Source organism: Panthera pardus, unplaced genomic scaffold, assembly GCF_024362965.1.
Source record: "Panthera pardus isolate Hobbes unplaced genomic scaffold, ASM2436296v1 HiC_scaffold_6, whole genome shotgun sequence".
Classification (NCBI taxonomy): Eukaryota; Metazoa; Chordata; class Mammalia; order Carnivora; family Felidae; genus Panthera; species Panthera pardus.
In genome coordinates, this window is record NW_026526991.1 from 104576364 (window position 1) to 104589441 (window position 13078).

General features: G+C 39.1%; 1 pseudogene; it reads right to left on the minus strand.

The window, feature by feature from the left end:
- Window positions 1–6518: 6518 nt before the first annotated feature.
- LOC109276170 (WD repeat-containing protein 31-like) lies at window positions 6519–7605 on the minus strand (annotated as a pseudogene).
- Between the last annotated feature and the right edge of the window lie 5473 nt (window positions 7606–13078).

Genomic DNA, 13078 nt, shown 5'->3' on the forward strand with positions numbered 1-13078 from the left:
AGATACCAAGTTTTCTAAATCTCTGTGTCAGGAACCAGGGTCAAAGATAAAATATTAGAACAAATGATAACTGCTAGTGCTCTCATCACTTTGGAAAATATAAGGGTTTTAGGAACTCTGGGCCAGGAACCAAGGATAGAAACCAACATATTTTTATATTTTTTTCTTTCTTTCTCTAGTTTTATTACATTGTGTAAGCTTAAGATGTATTATGTGATAAATTTGATATACATATGTACTGTAAAATAATTCCACAATAAGGTTAGTTCACACATTCATCACCTCACAAGTTATCTTTTGTGTGATGAGAACTTAAAAAAATTTTTTTTTTAGTTTATCCACCTTGAGAGAGAGAGCACACATGGTAGGGACAGAGAGAAAGGGAGAGAGACCTCTAAGCAGGCTCTGTGCTGACACAGAGATCATGACCTGAGCCAAAAGCAAGAGTCAGATGCTTTACTGACTAAGCCACCCAGGTGCCTCTGTGTGATAAGAACTTTTAAGATATGTTCTCTTAGCAACTTTCAAGTATACAACATGGTATTAACTAGAATCAGCATGCTGTACATTACACCTCTAGAACTTATTCATCTTGTAACTGGAAGTTTGTACCCTTTGAGCACCCTCAGCCATCCTTGTCCCTGCCCCCTCTACCACCAATCCACTCTGTTTCCATAAGTTTAGGGTTTTTTTTTTATTCCACGTATAAATCAGATGATACAGTATTTGTCTTTCTCTGACTTTTTTCATTTAGTATAATGACCTCAAGGTCCATTTGTGTTGTCACAAATGTTAGGATTTCCTTCTTTTTTTTGTGGCTGAATGATATTCCATTTTATTTGTACAGTTCACCCTTGAACAACATGGGGTTGAACTTCCTGGCTTCACTTATACTTGGACTTTTTTTTTTAAGACTTGAGAGTAAAAGCCACAAGGCATTTACTTACAACTGCCTACCTCAGTCCCCATGGGACCAAACCGAGGGTGACTGGCACAGAGGACAGGCTTGCTGTCCTCTGAGTATATGGGGAGGCCACAGAGGCTGTCAGCAGCCCCTGGTTTATTCCGTATCTTGACTGTTGTAAATAATGCTGCAATGAGCATAGGGGTGGGGAGGGGGAGTATGTCTTCTCAAGTTTGTGTTGTTGCTTCCTTTGGATATATACCCAGAAATGAAATTGCTGGATCATACGGTAATTCTATTTACTCTGAGTAAGAAGGAAAGCCATTGAAGTATTTTGAGTGGAAGAGTGACATTACCTATGTAAGTTTTATTTTTTTATTTTTTTTCAACGTTTTTTATTTATTTTTGGGACAGAGAGAGACAGAGCATGAACGGGGGAGGGGCAGAGAGAGAGGGAGACACAGAATCGGAAACAGGCTCCAGGCTCCGAGCCATCAGCCCAAAGCCCGACGCGGGGCTCGAACCCACAGACCGCGAGATCGTGACCTGGCTGAAGTCGGACGCTTAACCGACTGTGCCACCCAGGTGCCCCTACCTATGTAAGTTTTAAAAGGATCTTACTAGCTTCTGTGTTCAAACTAACGGGGGCAAGGATGTCATAAAAGGAGATTAGTTAGAAGCCTATTTCAATAACCTGGGTGAGAAGTGATAATGACCTGAGCTGGAAATAGAAGTGTTGGACAGAAGTAGTTGGATTCTAGATAACTTCTGAAGGTGTAACTCAAAGATTTGCTGATGCATTGGGTATGGGCTGTGAGCGAGAGGAGTCAAGAATTTTTCTTTAACTTTATAAAAATTTCAGGGTGATTTTTGTTTTAATCATAAATATTACTCTTAGTTGTTGAGTGGGTTATTCAGCTATTAGAACCAAAGCAATTTAGTCAAACTTATTACATATGTGTTAGCACAATCCATGTCACTTGGTTTTCTACTGCTGAGCCCCTGAAATAATGTTTGCATTTACTGTTTATAAAGCCAAAGGGTTTTTTTTTTAATTAACAAGCCCAAGGATTCACTAAGGAATATATTGTTTGCTCTACAAAATGTACTGAGTTATTAGCATTTGAGAAAAATGTCCAAATCAGTCTAGGCAAAGGTGTTAAACTAAATTTATTTATTTATTAAATTCATTTTTCATATTGCTGCTATTAAGTTGGCCTCTTTTTCTTTTCCTTTTTAAAAAAATATTTATTTATTTTGGGGAAAGTGCAAGTGGGCAAGGGGCTGAGAGAAGGGAACAGAGGATCCCAGGTGGGCTCTGCACTGACAGGCTGACAGCAGTGAGCCCAATGTGGGGCTCGAACTCATGAACTGCAAGATCATGATCCGAGCCAAAGTCAGACGTTCAACCAACTGAGCCACCCAGCTGCCTCAAAGTTGAACTTTTATGGGGCAAAGACAGATTTTCACATCTTTTCCATTTTTTCTTACAAATGAATCCTGAAAGGATTAAATACAGCTGCTTTGAAAACTTAAATTTGAGCAAATTCTGAGTGAAAATGTCTGTTATATATATATATGTATCATATATAATCAATCTCTTTTTTAAAGATATTAGCAGATTAGTGGTGTTTGGCTGGCTCAGTTGGTAGAGCATACGGCTCTTGATCTCATAGTAAGTTCAAGCTCCATGTTGGGCATAGAGCCTACTTTAAAAAGAAAGAAAAAAGCAAAAAAGCATTATAGTACAATATGAGCTACATAGGTTATTAAACTTTATATGCCCCAAGTTTTAAATATTTAATATTTTAGATAGACATCTACAAAAAATGTGTTAGACACACCTTTGCTTTTACAGAAGATTGGTATACATAATTCAACACTTTCTTGCTGTCTCAGGGTCTGTATTATTAACACCTATTATTAGTGTATGTATTATTATATATTATGGTTATGTCGTGCTCAAGGCCTCCTGATACACATGAATTAGCCTTTTTGCTTCCTGATTATTGTCCCTCTGGCAGAGACTGCTAGTTGCCTACCAAATCTATTATCTCCCTCTTTGTTATGAACAGAATTCCAAATTTTAGCTGCTCAAACTTCTTTTAAGAGTTAGATATATATTTAAAAAAAATTTTATTTATTTATTTTGAGAGAGAGAGAGAGAATAAGAGAGAGAGCAGGGGAGGGGCAGAGAGAGATAATCCCAAGCAGGCTCTGCACTGACAGCACAGAGCCCCATGTGGGGTGCTCTCACAAACCATGAGATCATGGCCTGAACCAAAGTTAAGAGTCAGATGCTTAACTGGCTGAGCCACCCAGGTGCCCCCAGATAAAAGATTTTATTTCTCAACTTTCCTTATATGTAGATCTGAACAGGTGACTAACTTCCAACCAATAAGATTTAAGTAGGAGTGTTGTATGGAATTTCTGGAAATCTCCTTAATATGAAAAATGTATTCTGCTTTTCTTCTACCTACTTACTATTGGATTTATTAGTGTCTGTCTTGGACCCTGAGGGGATCTTGAGATTAGAAACCATGAACTAAAGATAGCAAAGTGGGAAAATTGGAGCTTGGGTCCCTTAGTGAGAACTGAGAAATGTCTTCTTTATATATCTTACCTACTCTTCCAGTGATGTAATCTTAATTTAGTCTTTATTTCCAGAATCACATTCTTTTTTGGTATTGTTTTATTATCTCATTTTGCTGATTAATGTAGGCTTTGGATTCTTACATAGCACAATGTAATATAGTCAAGAAGCTATCTGTAGATTATATTTAAAAAAAAAAAAGCAAGATATTTATAGACAAAAATAAAGGAACATTTCTTTTAACCAAAATTCTTCCTGAAATTCTTGTAGTTTGAAAGGTTGGCCTATTAGCAATTATGGTTGACAAAGATAATTAGCTGTTTGGTTATAATGACAACTGGAGGGGTGCCTGGCTGGCTCAGTCAGTAGAGCATGCAACACTTGATCTCAGGGTTGTAAGTTTGAGCCCCATGTTGGGTGTAGAGATTACTTAAAAAAATAAAATCTTAAAAAAAATTCCAACAATTGGAAAGAACAGCAACAAAGTAGGAACTGTGAAACATTGATTTAGAAAGGCAGTTGGGAGTGGGCATTAGGAGGAAGTGGTTGCAAATGGTAATTGAGAAAAACATTTGGGAGTAGGTGGTTCATGAGACAAGGTGCTATCTGAAGAAAGTGAACTGACAAATGAGTTATTTTGGGTAGGGTATCATAGCAATTTTAACATTATATTAAATACTTTTCTCATCAAAAACCAAAGCCAAGCATATCCCTTGCTGAGACTTTGGATGGCTGTATATAACTATTCTCATCTATGAAAATATAATTGTAGGAAGTTACCCAAGCAGAGACATATAATCCATATGTATACATTCATATGTTACAGGGTACAGAAGCCATTGTGGGGAAGGACATGGTATTTTTTTTTTTTTAAAGGCATTGTCATGAAGGCAGAAAAACTACCTCTCCCCCTAGTGTGAGATTTGGTAACTAAGATAAAACTAATAAGTAGAATTTAGAATCCTGTACAACCCCTAATGGAGGAAATAGGAAGCAGTGTTTATTTTTTTTATTAAAATTTTTTTTTCTAATATTTGTTTATTTTTTGAGAGACAGAGACAGAGCATGAGTGGGTGGAAGGGCCGAGAGAGAGGGAGTCACAGATTCAGAAGCAGGCTCCAGGCTCCCAGCTGTCAGCACAGAGCCTGATGCAGGGCTTGAACTCAAGAACCATGAGATCATGACCTGAGCCAAAGCAGGATGCTTAACTGACTGAGCCACCCAGGCGCCCCAGAAAGTAATGTTTAGAATCTATTACTAAGTTCACCTTTAAGTACAGTTAGATAGGTCAGAGCCACAAAGGTGAATAAACCTGACAAAACCTGTGGGTAAGATTTTAATTTTTTAAAAGTATCATTTTTATTTATATTCTATTTGTTTATTTAAATATACTAATGATAGTTATAAATAAATATGGAGGGGCGCCCAGCTGGCTCAGTCGGGAGTGCATTTGACTCTTGATCACAGGGTTGTGTGTTCAAGCCTCACATTGGGTTTAGAGGTTACTAAAAAAAAAAAAAAACCAAATAAATAAATTTAAAAAAAAGGGAAAATAATCACATTTGCTAGTTTTTCCTATAAAATTTGTGGAAAAGTTCAAAAGTATAATGCCTAACAGGAACATCTTATAACTAGTATCTTCTACATAATTATATTAATTATTTTGGAAAGCAATTTGGTAACTTTTATTAAAAGCCAAAAAATATTTTTTTCAATTATCTCATTTTGAGAATATATACAAAGGAATTAATTATAAAATATGGAAGGAATATACACAAAACTTTGTAAACACAAAGCTTGAAGTAACCCAAATGTCCAATATTATTTGCTCATTCATTTATTCATTAAGCAATTTTTTCTAAGTGCCAACTATGTTCCAAGCACTAGGCATAAAACAGGGAATAAAAGAAAGTTCCTTCCCTCATAGAACTTATATTTCAGAGGAGGAGATAGAAAATAAATAAACAAGCATTGTACATACAGATACAGATATGTATCTGTATGTATCTATATATACATCTATATGTATGTATGTATGTATATATACATCTGTATGTATATCTACATATACATCTATATCTGTATATCTATATATATATATATATATATATAGTATGTCAAATGGAGAAAAATGAAACAAGTGGGTGGGGGGCAGGGAGGACATGGAAAGATGGCTTTTCTTTTGTTTGTTTGTTTTTTGTTTTATTGCCCCAGCATGTAGAGAGATAGCTGTTCTGCATAGGGAATCAGGGAGGCTTCAGGGATGGTTACAGCTGAGACCTGAAAGAAGTAAGAAAACAACCCTTGAAGCCATCTGGCAGAAGATGTGCCCATGAGAAGGAGCAAGTCTTGAGGCAAGAGCATGCTTGGCATGGTTGAGAAACAGCAAGGAACTCAGTACAACTGGCACAGAATGAACTAGAAGGAGAATAGCAGATAAAGTCAAAGAGTCAGAGGGAACTAAATCGTGTAGGAATTAAAGGCCGTTATAAGAATTTGGATTTTACTGTGAGCAAGGTAGAAAGCCACTGGAGTGCTTTGAGCATGAAGGTGAAATAATGTGATCTAGCTTTTAAAAGGATGGGGGGAGGGGTGGGGAGTGCTCCTGGGTGGCTCAGTTGGTTAAGCATCTGACTCTTGATGTCAGCTCAGGTCTTGATCTTGGGGTCCAGAGTTCAAGCCCCAAGCCTACTTAAAAAAATAAATAGTTTCAGAATTACTATTCCATTGATGCCACTAACAATAAATCTAAGTAACTTTCAAATATTTTTGTAGTTATTAGACTATATATTATTTTTAATTTCTTTAAATGTTTATTTTTGAGAGAAAGCACAAGCAGGGGAGAGGCAGAGAGAGAGGGAAACACAAAATCTGAAGCAGGCTCCAGGTTCCATACTGTCAGCACAGAGCCCCATGCGGGGCTCAAACTCACAAGCTATGAGATCATACCTGAGCCAAAGTCAGATGCTTAACAGACTGAGCCACCCAGGTGCTCAACTATATATCATTAAGGGTATATAGTCAGCATGCTATGTTCAGAAGTAACTTGAATGAAGTTTTTGTCGATATGGTTATGTATCTGAGTAGGTGAATTCCTCTGCTAAAACTTGCATATAGTGAGAAGACGCTGTCAGCAACAGCCAAGGAAGTCAAAGGTCTTGATCCATCCAGGGATAAGGTGAACAGGCAGGCTCCAGTAAATCTTCACTTTGCAGTCATGTGATGAGGTAGCAGTTATAGACATCAAGGCCAATGGTCTTGGTAGAAAGACACAGGATGCAACAGGAAATGCTCCTTATATTCATATTCTGTTTGTATCTGCCTTAGGTCCCACAATGTAGTTCCACAGCCTTGCCTTCCAAAGCCATTGCTGTAGGAGATATACTTGTGTTTGTCCTCACTGAGCTTGCAGTAGGTCTGAATATGCTTCTTTGCAGGAAATATATGAGCTACCTGTAACCCTTGACCATCCCATAATCTAATGGTTTTATCTTCAGAAGCCTGTATGGTTTTGGGGGGACCCAGAACAGGTCTGTGACCAGGTCCCTGGGGTGAAAGCTTTCTTTGAACACTGTCCAGTCCCAACATCCCACAGAAGCAGGGTGTTGTCCTGAGAGCCAGTGCACAGGTGTGACGAGTCTAGACTCACAACCAATCCAGTGAGCACCATAGCGTGATGGCAAGAGAACCACTGCCTTGGTTGTAGGGCACCATCCAAGCCCTACATCATGACCATCCTGTCATGGCTGTCAGGCTGAAGACCTGGCTTGGTTTGTTAATACAGGCTATCTTAATGATTCCTCCTTAATGTCCTTTGAACCACATTTCTAGTTTTCCAGTTATAGGCCACAACTGTCTTATCTTTCCTGCAGAGACATACAGGTATGAATTCAGAGCAGCAACAACAGAGACAGACAGTATCCATGTGAGCTGGGCTATACTCCTGACAAGTTTTAGTTTGAATTCTCTCTTCTACAATTCCATCGAGCCTGCTGTATTTATAAGCGCTGTGTTTGGGTTTGCTTTGCAGCTTCCCCATCACTGCATGGAACCCACACAAAGCCTTCTGAGGAGGAGCTTGCTTTGGATGGTGCCTGAGCAACAGCATTCCTTGTGGCTGGAAGTTGTGTTCCTCCCAAACGAATAGCATTTTCTTGGGAGGCTGCCATTCAATGCTTTGTAATGTTTATCCTTTGGAAAATAGTTCAGGCAGCCACTTCCTAATCTCTGTAATTACAGCGGGCTGGCCAGGCTGGGAGCTGAGACCCGTTGGGGGCGGGGTGGAGGGGTCCACAGCCACCACACTCCACAGCCTCACAGGCCTCCGCCCCTAGCAACGAGGCTCGTCGCTAGGACATGAGGTGTTTTGCTAAGAGTTTTTATCATAAATGGGTACTGGATTTTATCAAATATTATTTTATTTGTGAATCTTTGATATAACTTTTTAATATCTTAATGTAGTAAATTAATTGATTTTCTAATATTAAATCACATTTGTACACTTGGGTAGGCCCAACCGAATTATAATACACTGTCTTTTAAATATATTGTTGCATTTGGTTTACTTAATATTTTTGCACCTTTAGTCATGAGTATTATTACTCTGTAACAACGTTCTTATACTGTCCTTGTCTGACTTTGGTATTAATGTTTTATTAACTTCAGTAAATGAGTTGGATTGGGGGCATTTTCTAACTCTATTTTTTATAAATTCTCCAGAAGAGTTGAAAATAAGTTTAAAATTATTTGTTCCTTAAATATTTTGTAGAGCTGATTTGTAAAGCCTTCTGGACTTTTTTTTTAATGCAAGAGTTTTTAATATTTAATACCAAGAAAATTTCTTTGTTATAGAAACATTTGGGCCTACTATTTCTTCTTCGATCAGTTTTGGGAAGTTATAAACTATATTTTTCTAGATATCTCCACATGTTCACTAATTTCTTTGATCACTATACTCCTTTCAGAACTTTTTCTAGGATTTGTTCTCTTTTTTAAAAAATGTTTATTTATTTTGAGAGAGAGAGAGTGAGTGCATGTGCATGAACGGGGGAGGGGCGGGGGGGGGGGGAGAGGGAGAATCCCAAGCATGCTCCACGCTGTTAGCACAGAACCTGACTTGAGGCTCTATCCCACCAACTGGAAGATCATGACCTGAGCTGAAATCAAGAGTTGAACCCCCAACAGACTGAGTCACCAGGCGCCCCTAGGATTATTTTTTTTCTGAAATATCATTTACATTTTCCTTTAATGAAGATCAATTAGTAATAAACCCTGTGCTTTTGTTTATTTGAAATGTCTCTGTTTTGTCCTTGGTCTTATAAAATAGCGTTACTGGGTACACAATTCCAAGATGTCTCTCCTCACTTGAAGATATTATTCTGTCTTCTGGCTTCCCTTTTGTGTTAACAAGTCTGCTGTCACTTTAATTACTGTGCCTTTGTAAGTAAGCTGATCTTTTATTTGTCTGATGTTATGAGTTGAATTGTATCACTCAAAAAGATATGCTAAAGCCTTAAGCCCCAGTACCTAAGAATGGGACCTTATTTTGAAATAAGGCAATTGTGGATAATTAGTTAAGATAAGGTTATATTGGAGAAGTCATTAATCCAATATGACTGGTGTCCTGTTAGGAGAGGAAAAGAGACACACACATATGAAGAGATATCATATGATAATGGGGGCAGAGATTGAAGTGCTGCAGTTACAAGCTAAGGACGGACAAGGTTTGCTACAGATCATCAGAAACTAGGAAGAGGCAAGGAAGGCTTTTCCCCACCAGTTCAGAGGAAGCATGACTGCTGACACCTGGATTTTGGACTTCTAGACTCCAGAACTATGAGACAATAAATTTCTCATATATTAAGCCACCCACTCTGTGGCACTGTGTTACAGCAGCCCTAGGAAAATAATGCAACTGATTTTACAATATGTAGTCCAAAAAAAAAAAAGTGTTGTCTTTTATGTTGTCAGTTTCAGTCAATATTCTAGGCTGGATTTCTTCTTACTTAGTATTTTTAGTGACCTCTAATGTGTGGATTTATGTCTTTTATACATATGGAAAGTCCTCACCCATTACATGCATATAAGCTCACCTCCATTCTCTCAATTCTCTTTTGGGGACTTTAGGCAGATTTAAATTAGGAAACTGCCTTCGTGTCCTTAGCCTGCCACATTTTCATTCCCTTGTGTTTTTGTGATGCTTTCTAGGTAGAGGTTTGTGGCAGAGAGTGATAGTTGTCGTTCACTAGCCCTTTTCTCCTTATTTCAGTAATAGAACTTCTTAAATTTGATGGGTCCATGACCATCCACAATAAAGGCTATATTTCCAGTTTGTCCTTGAGCAAAGAATGACCATGTAGTGAGCTTTTGCCATGGAAATAAGCAGAAGTGGTGTGCACAAGTTTTAGAAAAAAATTTTTTAAAGGTAAGGTCAAGAGGCGCCTGGGTGGCTCAGTCAGTCGGTTGAGCGTCTGACTTCGGCTCCGCTCAGGTCTTAATCTCCCAGTCTGTGAGTTTGAGCCCCCCCCCCCCCCCCCCCCCCCCCCCGCCATCGGGCTCTGTGCTGATAGCTCAGAGCCTGGAGCCTGCTACGGATTGTGTGTCTCCCTCTCTCTCTGCCCCTACCCCACTCATGCTCGCTGTCTCTCTGTCAAAAATAAATAAACATTAAAAAATAAATAAATAAAATAAAGGTAAGGCCATGTCTTTTTCCTTCTCTCTTGTCTTCCCCCATTCTACTCCATGAGAAGAGTATACTTTTCCCACAATTATTTTGGATCTGGTCGTGCGATTTACTTTTGCTTTGGTTAATATAATGTGAGCAGGCAGGACATATGACACATCTGAGTGCAGCCTTCAGAGGTTTTTGTTTTTGTTTTAATATTTATTTATTTTTGAGAGAAAGAGACAGAGTACAAGCGGGGGAGGGGCAGAGAGGGAGACAGTATCTGAAGCAAGCTCCAGGCACCCCTTCAAGGAATTTTTGTGGCTCAGCCTCTTGTGTTCTGCCTTCCATCATGAGGAAAATATAACGCAGGTGACTAGTGTTCCTTATGTCCCAATCCTTGAATGGGAGACATGTGAGACTGACTGAATTTGACTTGCACTTAGATCAGGGACACAGCAGCTGAACTGCCCCTCCCTCCAGCTGTCAATTTCCGACTAGGTGAGAAATAAATATTTGTTATTCATAAGGCACCGAGTATTTGAGGACAATTCTTTTGTTTTGTTGCAAGCCAGCAATTTATTGAAATTATGTTTTTTAATGATTTATTTCCCACTGTTCAGCTATTATGAATAATGCTATTACACTCATATACAAATTTTCATGTTTTCTGTGGACGTTTTAAACTCTCAGGTATATACCTAGGAGGGGAATTGCTGGGTCTTATCATAACTCTATGTTTAACTTTTCAAGGAAGTGCCAGAATGTTTTACAAAGTGACTATGGCATTTTGTGTTCCCGCCAGGAGGGTATGAGGGTTCTGATTTCTCTGCATCCTAACACTTGTTAATATAAGTCTTAAAAAAAATTATTATAGCCATCCTAGTGGGTGCGAAGTGATATCTCATTATGATTTTAATTTGCATTGCCCTTATGACTAATGATGTTGAGTGTCTTTTCATGTGATTTTTGGCTATTTATGTATCTTCTTTGGAGAAATATCTATTCATAATTTGGACCCATTTTTTAATGGGGTTGTATTTTTATTGTTGAATTTTAAGAGTTATTTATATATTCTGGCTATAATATCAGATATATGGTTTGCAAAATTTTTTCCCATTCTGTGTGTTGTCTTTTCACTTTTCTGACAGTGTCTGAGTTAGTCTATTAGGGCTGCCATATCAAAATCCCATAGACTGGATATGACCTCACTTAACCTTTATCATCTCTTAAAAGGCCCTGTCTCTGGGGGTGCCTGGGTGGCTCAGAAAGTTAAGTGTCGGACTCTTGATTTTGGCTCAGGTCATGATCTCGTGGTTCCCCGAGTTCGGGCCCCCACACTGCACCCCGCATTGGGCCCTGGCCCTGCATCTGGCTCTGTGGTATCAGCGTGGGGTCCACTGCAGATCCTCTGTCCCTCTCTCTGTCTGCCCCTCCCCCAAGCTCTCTCTCTCTCAAAAATTAACATTAAAAAAGAAAATAAATAAAAGGCCCTGTCTCCAAATACAGCCATGTTGTGGGGTAAGGTTTCCACATATAACTAATTAGGAGAACACAGTTCAGTCCAAAACAATCTGCCTTCTGGGTATACCCTTCTCACATGCAAAATACATTCACCCCCAATCCCAAATTCTTAACTCTTTCAGAACCAAATCTATGTCCAAAGCCTTATCTAAATATCATCTAAATCAGGTATGGATGAGACTTGAAATATGATTCATGCTGAGGCAAAATTCCTCTTCCAGCTGTGAGCCTGTGAGACAAATTATGTGCTTCCAAGACAGAAAGGTGAGATAGGCAGATCATGACCTGAGCCAAAGTCGGATGCTCCACAAAGCCTGGAGCCTGCTTCAGATTCTGTGTCTCCCTCTCTCTCTGCCCTTCCCCCGCTCATGCTCTGTCTCTGTCTCTCAAGTAAATAAACATTAAAAATTTTTTTTAAATTTTTTAAATAAATTAAAATTTAATGTTTATTATTTTTGAGAGACAGACAGAATGCAGGTGGGGGGAGGGGGCAGAGACAGAGGGCGAGGCTCCAGGCTTCAAGCCCAATGAGGGGGTCAAACCCATGAACCATGAGATTGTGACCTGAGCCAACGTCAGGCGCTTAACCGACTGAGCAACCCAGGTGTCCTTAGACATCCCCATTTTAAAGAAAGATATCAGAAAGAAGAAAGGGGGTGGGTCCAAAGGAAGTCCAAAACTTAGCAAGGCAAATTCCATTAGATTTTAAGGCTCAAAGTAGTCTTTTTTGGCTCAGTGGTTTGCCCTTTGGGCTTAAGGGGGTAGCAGCATTATCCTCTTGGTCCTGGCAGCAGTTTTGTTCCTGAGAGATTGGTTGGTAGCAGCCTGACCTACTGAAGCCAAGGATACAGCCTTGCCCCCCCAGACCTGTATCCTCTGAGTTCATGGTAGGAGTGATACAGCCCTGCTGATCTCTGAATAGCTTTTGGTGTTATTCCTCCCTTTCTTGAGGATAATGGGGACTGGCAGCCAGAGAACTCTATTGTTTTATCCTGTAGAATCCAGAAGTCTGACAAGATTCCTTTACTTTGTTGATTCTATCCCTTTTATTCCCAGCTGGCAGTGTTTCTTCTGGTATAATCTCACTTCTTTCCTGGATACTTCTGAGATGGCTAAGTCCATGAATCACACTATGGGGAGAAAGAATTTTTTCTCTTATTTCAAGGTCCTTCTAGCTGGACTAAGAATCAAATTGATATGAGACAGATTAACAAGAGAAAATCAAATTTAATTGCGTACATACAGGGAATCCACACAGACAGGAAATTCCAAAGACATTCAGGCAACATGATGCTTATTTTTTTTTTTTTTTAGTTTTTAACGTTTATTTATTTTTGAGGCAGAGAGAGACACAGCATGAACGGGGGGGGGGGGGGGGCGGGGGGCAGAGAGA